Consider the following 11,953-nt stretch of genomic DNA (forward strand, 5'->3'; position numbering starts at 1 on the left):
AGAGTCCAGCCTCCCGGATGATCTGTTCTGCACACAGGTTGAAAAGGTATGGAGACAGGACACATCCCTTCCCAATTTTGAACCATGCAGTGTTTCCTTGCTCTGTTCTGACAACTGCCTCTTGGTTCAAGTATAAGTTTCGCATTAGCACGATCAAGTGTTCTGGTATTCCCATTCTTCTCAGAGTCAGCCACAGTTTGTTATGATCCACACAGTCAAACACCTTTGCATAATCATAGATAGACGTTCCTCTGGTACTCCCTGTTTCTGCCAAGATCCATCTAACATTAGCTACAATATACCTAGTACCACAACTCCTTCTAAACCTAACCTGAACTTCTGGCATTTCTCTGCTGATGTGCTGTTCCAGTCGTTTCTGGATAATCTTCAACAGAATCTTGCTTGCATGTGAAATCAATGATATTGTTCTGTAGTTTCCACACTCTGTTGGGTCACCTCTCTTTGGAATGGGAGGGCAGGCAGAAGACAAGACACCTCAGCAGAGCTAAAACTCCCCCGCCCGAACAGGTAACCGGAGGACCCCCAAAGCTGTGCACAAGTAGATTGGGCCCTCCGGCCCTTGGGCCAAGAAGAAACTTCTAAGCACCAGTTCCACAGGACACATCATCTCTGTTCAGGACACATTACCACTACACTTAGGAGACTCTGGTCACAGCATAAGAAACTGTTAGCAGCTGATGAATCTGGAAAATGATCTATGCGTAAAGTAGGATTAGAATTACATCATATGCTATGTTCATACCAACAAGAAAGACTGTCTTCATTGGAGAAGTTGTTAAGCAAAGATTTTTAGTTTTCTCTTTTAAAAAAAAATTTCAAATTGAACCTAAATAGCACACAAAGAGATACACTATTATTATTTTCTATTTGTTAATAAGGATTCCATTTCAGACTCACTCTAGTGTCAGTACAACAAAAAGACACATACACTGGGAGATTTTTTTTTCTCTAGATGCATTTGGGATTTCAGAGATGCTGACCTTATTACCATGTGGAATCAGAGCCTATCCTTGAGATTTAAAGATCTCCTTATGTTTGGAAGTAATTTTCAATCACCATTTTCTAATACAATAATGGGAAGGAATTGTCCTTCCTTTTCAGGAGAAGAAAACAGCTCCAGTATTCACAAAGCTTGTCTCTGCCTTTCAAGCAAGTCGGCAGCACTAGAATTTTCAATTACCTTTCATTCTCTGCTCTCTCAATTAGAAAAGGTTGTGTGCAAGGACATACTGAGATTCACCTTTATGGAGTCTTACTATGCAGGGAGTCTTAAAGTACTCCAGGGGAGAAATTAGCAAATGGCTTTTAAAAGGTTTAAATATTTTAATAAAACAAAAAGAAAGACAATCAGCCCAAAATAAGAACTCTGTCAATGACCTTTTATCCTGAGAATAATTTTTAATTATTTTTTTTTTAGAATGGAAAAACCTCAGATCAAGGACTTAAGGCCATCAAGTGGGAACAAATTCATAGCTGCCCCTCCAGTGTGTTTTCAGAAGCTGTAAGCCACATGGGAGCCCACTGGCTGCCCATCTCTCTACCTTGCAGCCAATGGTAGATTCAGTTTCTCAGTACTTTAAAGTGATTTACTTTGATAGTCTCTGTATTCACAAGAAAGCCCATTGGAGTATTTACTTGTTAACCTTGGAAACTGTTCCATATCTCTACCACTCACTGATTCCATGAACTGGCTGGAATTTGAAAAGCAAACAGTTCTTGCAAGGTTAAAACCTAACTTATTAGCTCAGAACCAACTCCTGCAAATTTTTGAAGTCTCCTATCCTTCGACCTTAATAAAGTAGAACATAATCTTTATTGCCTACAGAAGGGGCTGTCCTCAAGCTACTCAAATCTAGAAGTGGTCAGCAAGTTCTTTTATTAAGTTTGAAGGTTATGAATTAATGCCATTCTCTGTGTTCTTTCAATTTAATTAGCATATATTTTCCTCTTTTGGAACAGGATATTGCTCACTTGATTTCTTCTTTTGGGATTGGGCATGGGGGAGACAATTTTCTGGGCTCATTTCCTTGAGAATTGCCGAGATGAAGACCAAGTTGTTATAAGTAAATTTTTTTATTAAGATTGTGAGAATAGCATGATCTTTAAAAAGCCTGACAGAAAAACACTAAGAAAGGCCAACATTTTCAAAGTCAGGATGCTCAAAAGAGCGCCCCTTGTGTACTGACTGTGCATTGAAAAATCTTATGTTTCTTAGATGCCCGATGACCCTAGGGCATTTCTGAAGATGTTATCAAACAATCCAGCCCTGAGTTTTCATTTGCGTAGCCTTGTGTGCTTTGAGATTCATTTGATTAGTGAGTCTTTCAAAGGGCTGCTTCCCTCTGTATGCCAAAGAGCATCGAACAACCTCCTGTGACAAGCAGAGTGAGCAACTAAAGGGTTGTTTCTGCTAATGAAATGTAAAGAGAAAACATCTTTTACTACAGTTGCACTGTGTCAAATGACAAGGCTCAGCTCCACAAGTAATGCTGAGAATATTTGATGGGCTGTAATTCTCTTTTGCAAATGAATTTGTAAACCAAAAAAAGGGCTTTACTTTATGGTGGACTAGTTATGGAAACAAACATAAAATATTTGTTAGAATTATTCCACTGGAAGGCCAGTGCATGATCCCTACCTAGTTATCATTGTTATTAGGGACCACAGAGTCAACTACAAATAAGGACCATATGAACAGCAGATCTGGACTTCTCCCTATCCTGCACAATCCTCCCCTTCTCCAATCAGCTCAAGGCCGTATCAATGTTACACTGATACAGTCAGTCTATCTTGAAGGTCTTCCTCCATTTCTCTGACCCTGAATCTTTCCAAGCATGATGTCTTTTTCCAGGGTCTGGGCCCTCCTGACAATATCCCTAACACAGGTGAGGTCCTACCTAGATATGATTTCTAGTTCTTGCCTAGAATCATTGTGAGAGGAACAGTGATTAAAACTTCTTTGAGTAATAAGTTAGGACCAAGAATAGGGCCTCTGTTGTTTTGGGCCCTCACTCTTTTCTTCTGCACTGAAAATGACATTTCCATACTTGCAATATAGTTGCTCACTTTCAATTTTGCTTTCTCTATTATCTGAATTTATCATGTAATAACCCTCCCCTTTTGGAACAAGGAAGAGAGTAATTGAACATATTGTGGTACAAACTAAGATTTTACAGGGCAGGACAAAAACAGGGGGCCTTACTCTTAAGTCTGGCAAAGGTGTACCTTCTTGCTCACTGGCTCTCATTCCTCCATTCTCAGAGGAAAGGCACATGATATTGCTAAAGGAATAGGGGGTTAGTGCGAATTTACCCCATGTTTGGAAAGTCAGTCTACCCCTCTCAGAAAAATGTACCATTTTTAAAGGCTTTATAAGAGACAGGCAATACTCAAGCTGAAAAGAAATGTAGCAATAGTAAAATAAACCAAAAAAGCCCCACCTTCTTGACCAACAAATCCTATCACAAAATGATGTAGTTTATCTGTGGAGCTGGGCTGACCATTTCTCCTACAAGAAGGTCTATGAAAGGAAAAAAGAACTGAGACCCATTTGCTCAATCACACACTGTCAGTTTTCTTCTGTTTCCTGTATCACTACATTTTCCTCCTCTGTTGATATTGTTGTGTACCATCAAGTTGGAAATGACCCATAACTGACCCTCCAGTGAGATTGCAAAGGCAGTCAATAACTTGGGGGAAGATTGCCCGTCTTTCACCATGCAGTAGCTGGTGAACTTGAACTAAGTGCCTATGGGATTATAGCACAGCTTCTTGCCACTAGGCCACCAGAACTCCCTTCTAGATATAAAAATACTTTTCTCTCTCAACATGAAAGATATATAACCACCCATTTAACTTTTATGACTATTTTCTCTGAAATTTATTATAACTCACTCTATATTGTTTCTTCTAGTGATCATGGCTTGAGTGAAAGGGGTTATATTCCTATCACCATATTCTAAGATGTCAATAATGCAATAGGTTGTGAAATTCAACTTGTATTTGATAAATTAAAAGAATTCCTAACATACAATATAACTGTTCATTCTATTCCTTTTTCATAAACACATCCTACTCTTTACTTCTGCTAATTCAAGTACATCTGATTTTCCTCCAATCTTCTGCACTCATTTTCTTCTCATTGTCCTGGTGTTGGGGTTTTTCTTAATTATTTCTATCCTGTGGGCTTCTCCTTTTCCTGGCTTTACTGGGCTAAAATTACTCAATAATCAATTCCTATGCTATGCTTCTCTCCTTCTCCAATCTCTGCCTCATATAGAGCTTCAGTTAGGATCTGTCACATATATGATCATTTCTCTCATTTGAGCTCCATACTCTTGGAGCTCTCAATTACTTAACCATACTTCAAAGCAATTCATATTTAATTTATTGAAACTACCATTCATGATCACCCCACTAACACATTTTAAACCTGAGAGCAATCATTTCCAATCTGTGAATTCCATAAAATCCCTCTCATGTCTAGAACAAAAATCCTTGCTTCATTTTCTTAACTCTCTCCCTTAATTTACATTATCCATTTCCTTAAATGTTAAAGAATAAGGATGTCATCTTGAGGGCTAAGAAACACCTGAGTGAGGCCATTGTACTTTCGATTGCTTCAGATGCATGTGAAAAAAGATGGACACTGAATAAGGAAGATCAAGTTCAAAGGCAGAATTGATACCTTTGCATAGCAGTGTTGGCAGAGAACAATGAATGTACCACAGATACTATAACAATGAACAGATATGCCTTGTAAGAAGTACAAATAAAATGTTTATACCGAAAGAATGTTTTTGGTGTGTTTTTCTTTAAATGAGGATAGTGCAACTTTGAATTCTAGTACTGAGTTCTGCCGGGGCTGGAGAAGGACATCCTGCATGGTGAAAGAGAGGCTCAGTAATAGGAGGGAGACCCTCAGTGTGGGTAAGTAGATAAACAGTGGTTGTGATAATGGCCTTAATTAAGCACAGCAGAGATCTTTAGAATGGCACAGGATTAGGCTACTATGAACTGGAGCCAATTCTGTAACACTGACAACCACCACCATTTTCCTAAAAAGCTGCTTGTTTTAACTCATATCTAATCTTTCAAATACTTTTTCTCTACTTAACTACTCTCATACTCATCCTCACTATGATTAGCTTTTACCTGAAAAATATTTTCATTGTTCTGTTTTCTTTTTAAATCTGTTGAATGGGAAAAAAGGGGGTGGGGAGAGGGCTTAAGTTATAATGGACTTCCAAAATAATAAAGAATCCTGTTTTAGAGGAAATGCATCCTAGGAAACTTCATCTCATATACATTGATGATATGGTCAGGAGGAACTAGCCCTTGGAAAAATACATCATGTTGGCTCTGCAAAAAGGAGGAAGACCAACAAGATGAATTTTCATGGAGACAATAAATAGGGCCTGGACATATCAGAGACCATGAAGATGATGCAAGATAGCACAGGATTCAAATCTTGTTCATAGGACCACTATCAGTGTAAGTAAATCAGTATAAAAGAAAAAGCTTATATTAACAAAAAAAAGATCATTATGAGTTGTAGAAGACTCAATGACAACTAAAGCAACAACATATAATTTGATACCTTAGAGGAATGAAATAATTCTCTAAAATCCTTAACAAAACCTATTATGTCTTGTAGGAGTTGGCCCCTTCCATTCTCTCAATCTCATCTCTCCCTCTTATTTTCTTGGGACCAGTCAACATGGTATTTTGATTAACTGAATCTCTACTATTGTTTTCTATGCTGAGGCTTTCGTGCATGTACTGGTCCTGTCAGGAATGATCTCCACACCTCTTTTTTTTTCTGTTGTATTGGTTTTATTGTTGTTTGTTTCCATGAACTCAACTCTAACTCATAGACCTTATTTATAATAGAAGGAAACACTGCTTGGTCTTGCAACACCTTGAGATTTTGTTATGCTTGAGTCCAGCTTTGTGGTTACTGGGTCAATTTATGCCATTGAGGGTTTCCCTAATTTGTATTTGCTTTCTACTATATCAGTTATCATGTCCTTTTCTAGTGATTAGTCTATCCTGACAGCATATTTAAAGTAAGAGAGATTATGCTTGGTTGTCCTCTAACTCTTACCCACCTAACCACCAGCTAATTCTCCTGAATTCAGCTCAAATCTCGTTCCAATGGCACTTTCTCAGGTAAGCATCCCCCAGAAATATTAATATGTCTCTCTCTATCCCGTTAGTCACTGCACTCCATGAAGGCAAAGTTCATGTCAACTTCATCAGCTTTTTATAAGTAATATTCTGTTGTTGTTGTTGTTATGTGCCGTCAAGTCATTTGCGACTCATAGCGACCCTATGTACAACAGCCCTAAACCGTGCTCTATCCTGTGCCAATCTCATTGCCTCTGACACACCCATCCTGAGTACCCCAGTCACTGAATCAATCTACCTCATAGATGGTCTTCCTCTCTTGCGCTGTCCCTCTACTCTACCCAGCACGATGTCCCTCTCTAAAGACCTGTCTCTCCTTAAAACATGTCCAAAGTATGTAGACACTAAAAAAAAGCAAACATGCAAACTAACTAAAAAAAAAAAAACCCACTACAAACAAAAAGCCTGCAGCTATTGAACTGCTGTTTTGGTTAGTTGCTGGTGAATTGATTTTGTCTCATGATGACCCCATCTGATAAAGAGTAGAACTAGACTCCATGTGATAGAGTAGAACCGTCCCATAGATATTTCAAGGCTACGGGGGTTTGGTAGTAGATTACCCAGTCTATCTTTTGAGGCACAGCTGGGTGTATTTGAACTGCCATCCTTTAGGCAATAAGTAGTTCACTGCTTATCCATATGCACCACTCAAGTATCCCATTTCTTGAATGGAACAAGCACACATGAAGAAGTGAATGAATATGGGTGATGTTAGTATACAAGAAGCTACAGTCTTTAAATCTGTCAAAGTTTCCATGGTCTAACTCGTCGGAAACTGTGCTGCCAGTCCTAAGGCACACGGTTCACATCTACCAAGTGCTCTGTGGGAGAAAGATGGACAGTCTACTCCTGTACAATGTACAGTTTCTATATACCTGAGGGAGGCTCAGCGATGCATGAGTTCCAGCCCAACAACACATAATGATACCAACAATGATTTTAAAAAGCAAAACCAAACCCATCACCATTCTCTTTTAGAGGTTTACCAAAAAAAATTGACAAGATAAAAGGTCTTCCTCATGAAAAACAATACTGAGTACCATCAACTTAGATCCTAATCAAATGCATTTGGGAATTTCTGTTTGTTGCACAGTCGGAAATTCCCAGCAGATATGAATTTATTACACCTTCAAAGCAGCAAGGCAGGGCTTAGGGCAGCTGAAACAAATGGTATCATATTCTGGGCCCATTTTCCATGAGGAACTTGACAAACTATTTGAAGAAACATTGCTAGATAGGGCCAAATTAAAGGTGTTTTTTTCTTTGGTTTACTTTTTTAAAAGAGCTTTGTTTTATCTTCAAGTGTATAATAAATTAAATCAATAAGGCTAGAACTTGATTCCATCTACTATACTATTTCCATTCATTACATGGTCACACCATCGTTTGAATGACACTTTTGAGGAGTACTTAAAAGTATAAAAGTTTCTGATACGAAGGATACAAAATGAAAAAAAAGTCTACGCCTCGTATTCCAATGGTGACACAGAGTTAACAGTAGTTGTCCTTGATTAGTATTTAACAGTTGTCTTTTTCTACCTCACCAAATTATTTTCATTAATAATTGCAATAAATTCATTTCAATAATAAGTAAATGTTAAAATTAAAATTTAGATTTAAATTTTTTTTCTCATTTCTTCTTCCTCTGAACGATCTTATTTTTAGAAAACTGTCTCATGTATATAGGGAGCTCTATTGGCTTAATGGTAAGGATTTGTTCTGCTAAACGGAAAGTACATGGTTTGAATTCACTGGCTGTTCCGTGGAAAGATAAGCAATTTCTTCCCATGTAGTTTATGGCCTCTGAAAACCCACTGGAGGGTCAGCTATGCGTTGGTTCTGATTAGAAGGTTTTATAACAACACATAAATCAGTTAATGAATTCAAAATGCCTGATTATTAATAACAAGGTAAAGATGAGAGCTATAGATATGATCTAGATATATAGATATGATATAGATAGATCTAGATATAAATAAGGATATGGATAAAGATATAGATATTATTTTTATTCAGAGAAAGCTGTTTGGACTATAACTGCTGAATTCAGTATTTATCAAATAAGAAATCAATTATAGTATAACTTGAACATATTTAAGAAATAGTCTGCATATTTCAGAGAAATTTAAAACAGTAAGAGAAAATATTTGTTTTTTTCTGCTTGACAGGAAGTTCTGGTGGCCTAGTGGGTAAGGAGTTCTGCTGTCAAACCAAAGGTAGGCAGTTTGAAACCACCAGCTGCTTTGCAGGAGAAAGATGTGCAATCTCCTCTATGAAACTGACAGCCTCTGAAAACCCACTGGAGGGCCAACTATGAATCTTCTCTGATTACACAGCAAAGAGTGAGTGAATTCTGAATGATTATGTTTCTTATAAAACAGGGCATAGAGAGATGAATACTCAAATAGCATTATTTCATAACAACTGTCATAAATTTATTCTTAGACCTAAACAGTGTGAAAACTCAATTATATACCAGTCTCCCTACTAGACTACACAGACATCAGTATTAGAAAACTTGTTTTCTATTTAGTATGCACATTATAAAGCAAAATGCTTGAGTCATCACAAGTCTCCTCTAAATATTTATAAATGCATTAGCACATACTCTCAAGGGAAAGAATGTGGACCTTTATTTCACATATGCTACTCCTTGCTGAAAATAAAGCTTAATGATCCTTAACTTACATCTGATGAAGTCTCTTTTAATGTCTTTGTGACTTTAACTTCATACTTTAAAAAGGAAGCCTTTGGTGGATAATTAGCAGTAATCATGAGAAGTTTAAATATGCCATAAGGGTAAAGTTTCTGTCAAAAGTAATTTTCTTTGCCGCAGATGTATCTTGTATGATAGGCTAAAGGGACGTATCCAGTAACACAAGAAGACTGAGAACAATGGTCCTGGAATAAGTCTCAAGTCAGTCTCCTTGCGCTAGTTACCATGTGAAATGATTGGTGGGTTTCTGCTTCGGTTTGTTGTGTTGGTTTTTTTTGGTTTTTTTCCTGAAAGAGATGGCGTGTACATTTTGTGGAATCATCTGCCATTCAGCCTGATTACACTAATAGTTAATGAGTTTCTCACAATTGAATTTCTAAAGTCTCAACTAACTCAATCTTTTATGGTCTTTTATTTTCTTCTTAACCAAATAAGCAATGAGACAATGCATACTTATAAGGAGTTCACAAGCACGAACACATGTGTCATTGTAGGAGGGCTTCAATAAGTAGTATTTAGAGGACCTGTAAACTACAGGACTCTTGAAAAAGTAACATATAATAGAATGATGCCAAGTCAACAAGTTTGTTTTAAATGGTCCAGATTTTGTGATCTATGTAGCTATTTAGAGGCATTGATGGAATCATCTAGGGAGCGTAGGTCAATTAGAGTCTGCTGCTACTCTCTGCAATGTTAGCAAACTTTATAACTCCCAAAATACAAAGTGAAGACACAATGCACTTAAGGGGAAAAAATTCAGTTGAGATGGATAGGGATGCTAACACAAATAGATGTTGAAATTTGTTAGCTAAACTAGAAAGCTCTCCCTGAGGACTAACGTTGTTTTTTTCTGAGTAATAAGACAGCTAATTAAGAGATGCCTTCAACTTCAGGAATATTCAGAAATCTAATTAATATTAGAAACCTATAAAAGGCTAGAAGCTGCGTAAAGCTTGACAATACCTCTTCTGTCATAGTAACAGCTTAGATGCTAAGCATTAGAGGAACCACTTTATAGGTTAGCCAAAACCCATTTTGTTCTGGTATCCATTTTGGCAGTTATATGTTTTGCTGAGTTTTAGTATTTTAGTACAAGCTGACCCTGCTTGGTTTCATCTCCCTGACCACATCCTGTACCTGGCCCAGACCCTGGACACTCATGAGAGGTCAGACACAATAACTCCTGAATGTGAAGAAATCTCACTGCCAGCCACAATGAACTGTGTGTGATCCCCATGCCCAACTTCTGTATTTAAACCCAATCTTTGCTTCCCCTTAGGGTATGGAAGGTTTGGGAAGTAGCCAACATTCTCAATCCACACACAATAAAAGGTTTGTTAATCTCCAATATTGGCTGTTTAAATCTCCCATTTTCTGCCATAACACTAGCTTTTGTTTAGTTATTTATTTTCAACTATTGTTGAGGTATAAAGTTTACATTGCTCTATCTAGAAAGTAGAATAAATATTTTACATATTTTTTTCACCAAGTAATTTCCACTTTCTAAGTAAGAAGATAAAAAAGGGCAAGCTTTGGGATTTAGTATGATTTGAACAGAAAACTTAAATATAAACATAAACTCAAGGGATATTTTCTGATATACCAAATATATGGCCCAAACATCAATGCTGCAAATCACCAGGGTGAAGTTATTTCATTAAGCTTTATTATCCTCTAATCATAGTTAAATTCTTTCTCTCATGTTTATTTTTCATTGTGTTTTGGGTAAAAGTTTACACAATAGTTCTGGATCCTTTTGGACACTTTCTGCACAAGTTATTCGATGTTTAGTGTGCAAGAGCTCTCATTATTTCTCTTCTGTATCTTGTTTCCATTATATTTCCTGCCTCCTTACATTTTCATCTGAGTTTTAAAGTACTCATTTCATATTTGGTCATCTAAGTGATTTTTTTTAAAGAGCACAGTACAGGTGATACTCATTATTTTTTGAGCCAAAGTTGAACTTCTTTTTGTTACCATTTTTACAAAACTATTTTTTTGAACATTATTAAGTTAGGTTTAATTTCATGATATGCTATCAAATGAGGACAGCTTTGTCTATACAAGACTGAATACTTACTAATGAAATAAAGTTTGTTATATTGTGGATAACAGTTTAATGAAAAATAGCCTCTACTTTTACAGCCCTTTCTCAAAAATACTATTTTAGAAGAAAGGTAGTTAAGAATGAGATACAGGTGTTAAATGTCACCATCATGACATGTCACAACAAAGACAAGGGCAGAATCTGAATCCTCTGAACCTTTGTTTAGGGTTCTAATTTGCATATGGATGAATTCTCTCTTAAAGTGAAGAACTGCCATCACACTCATATTCTAATTTTCTGAATCTAGATTTCATTGTATGCATCTTCCTTAATACCTTTAGGTGAAGTATTTGTTGAGGATTATGTAAAAGTCATAGAACTCAGAAAACTCATCCTTATGCATCTAATAGTCCACTAAGAAGGATATAACTAATTCACAAGTATTGTCTCATCACTGGTCAACTTTAGGCCTGTAACTGATCTTAAATTTGGGTGGAGTCTATGAGAAATGATAAAAAGTGTCCATGGGAAAACATGTTTAACACTTAATAAAGAAACAGACACAGATAAAGGCAGCAAGAATAGACTAATTTAAAATGCCTCTGATGCTTTCCAATAACTGATTACAGATGGATTTTTAATACTAAATACTACTACCAGTTATTACTGATAGAGATACAAAATCTATGCAATGGAAAATTATATGTATAGATGTTAGAGTGATTAGAAAATATATGTTAAAAAATGCTTACACAAATTATAAATATGGCATTATAAAACAAGTTAAATGTTTTTAAAGGGTAAAATCCCACTATTAAAAAGGGGAAATGCTGAGCGCAAGGGCGACGCAGCGTGAGGGCAAAGCCGCCAGACCGGGGAACGCTGCCGCCAGACGGGGGAACGCCGCTAGAGGGACCTGGAAGAGACCCGGGAAGAACAACAGCCAGCCACCTACCGCGGAACTCCAGAGGAGTGAAGAC

The 11,953-nt window shown here is 37.0% G+C and overlaps 1 protein-coding gene across 2 annotated transcripts in view; it reads right to left on the minus strand.

The window, feature by feature from the left end:
* Positions 1 to 11,953, minus strand: part of PRKG1 (protein kinase, cGMP-dependent, type I) — a 1,522,098-nt gene that overhangs the window by 127,186 nt on the left and 1,382,959 nt on the right. The gene's annotated exons all lie outside the window — the stretch shown is intronic.

The sequence above is a fragment of the Elephantulus edwardii genome, unplaced genomic scaffold (assembly GCF_000299155.1).
Source record: "Elephantulus edwardii isolate Elephantulus edwardi_28Jun2011 unplaced genomic scaffold, EleEdw1.0 scaffold00007, whole genome shotgun sequence".
Lineage (NCBI taxonomy): Eukaryota > Metazoa > Chordata > Mammalia > Macroscelidea > Macroscelididae > Elephantulus > Elephantulus edwardii.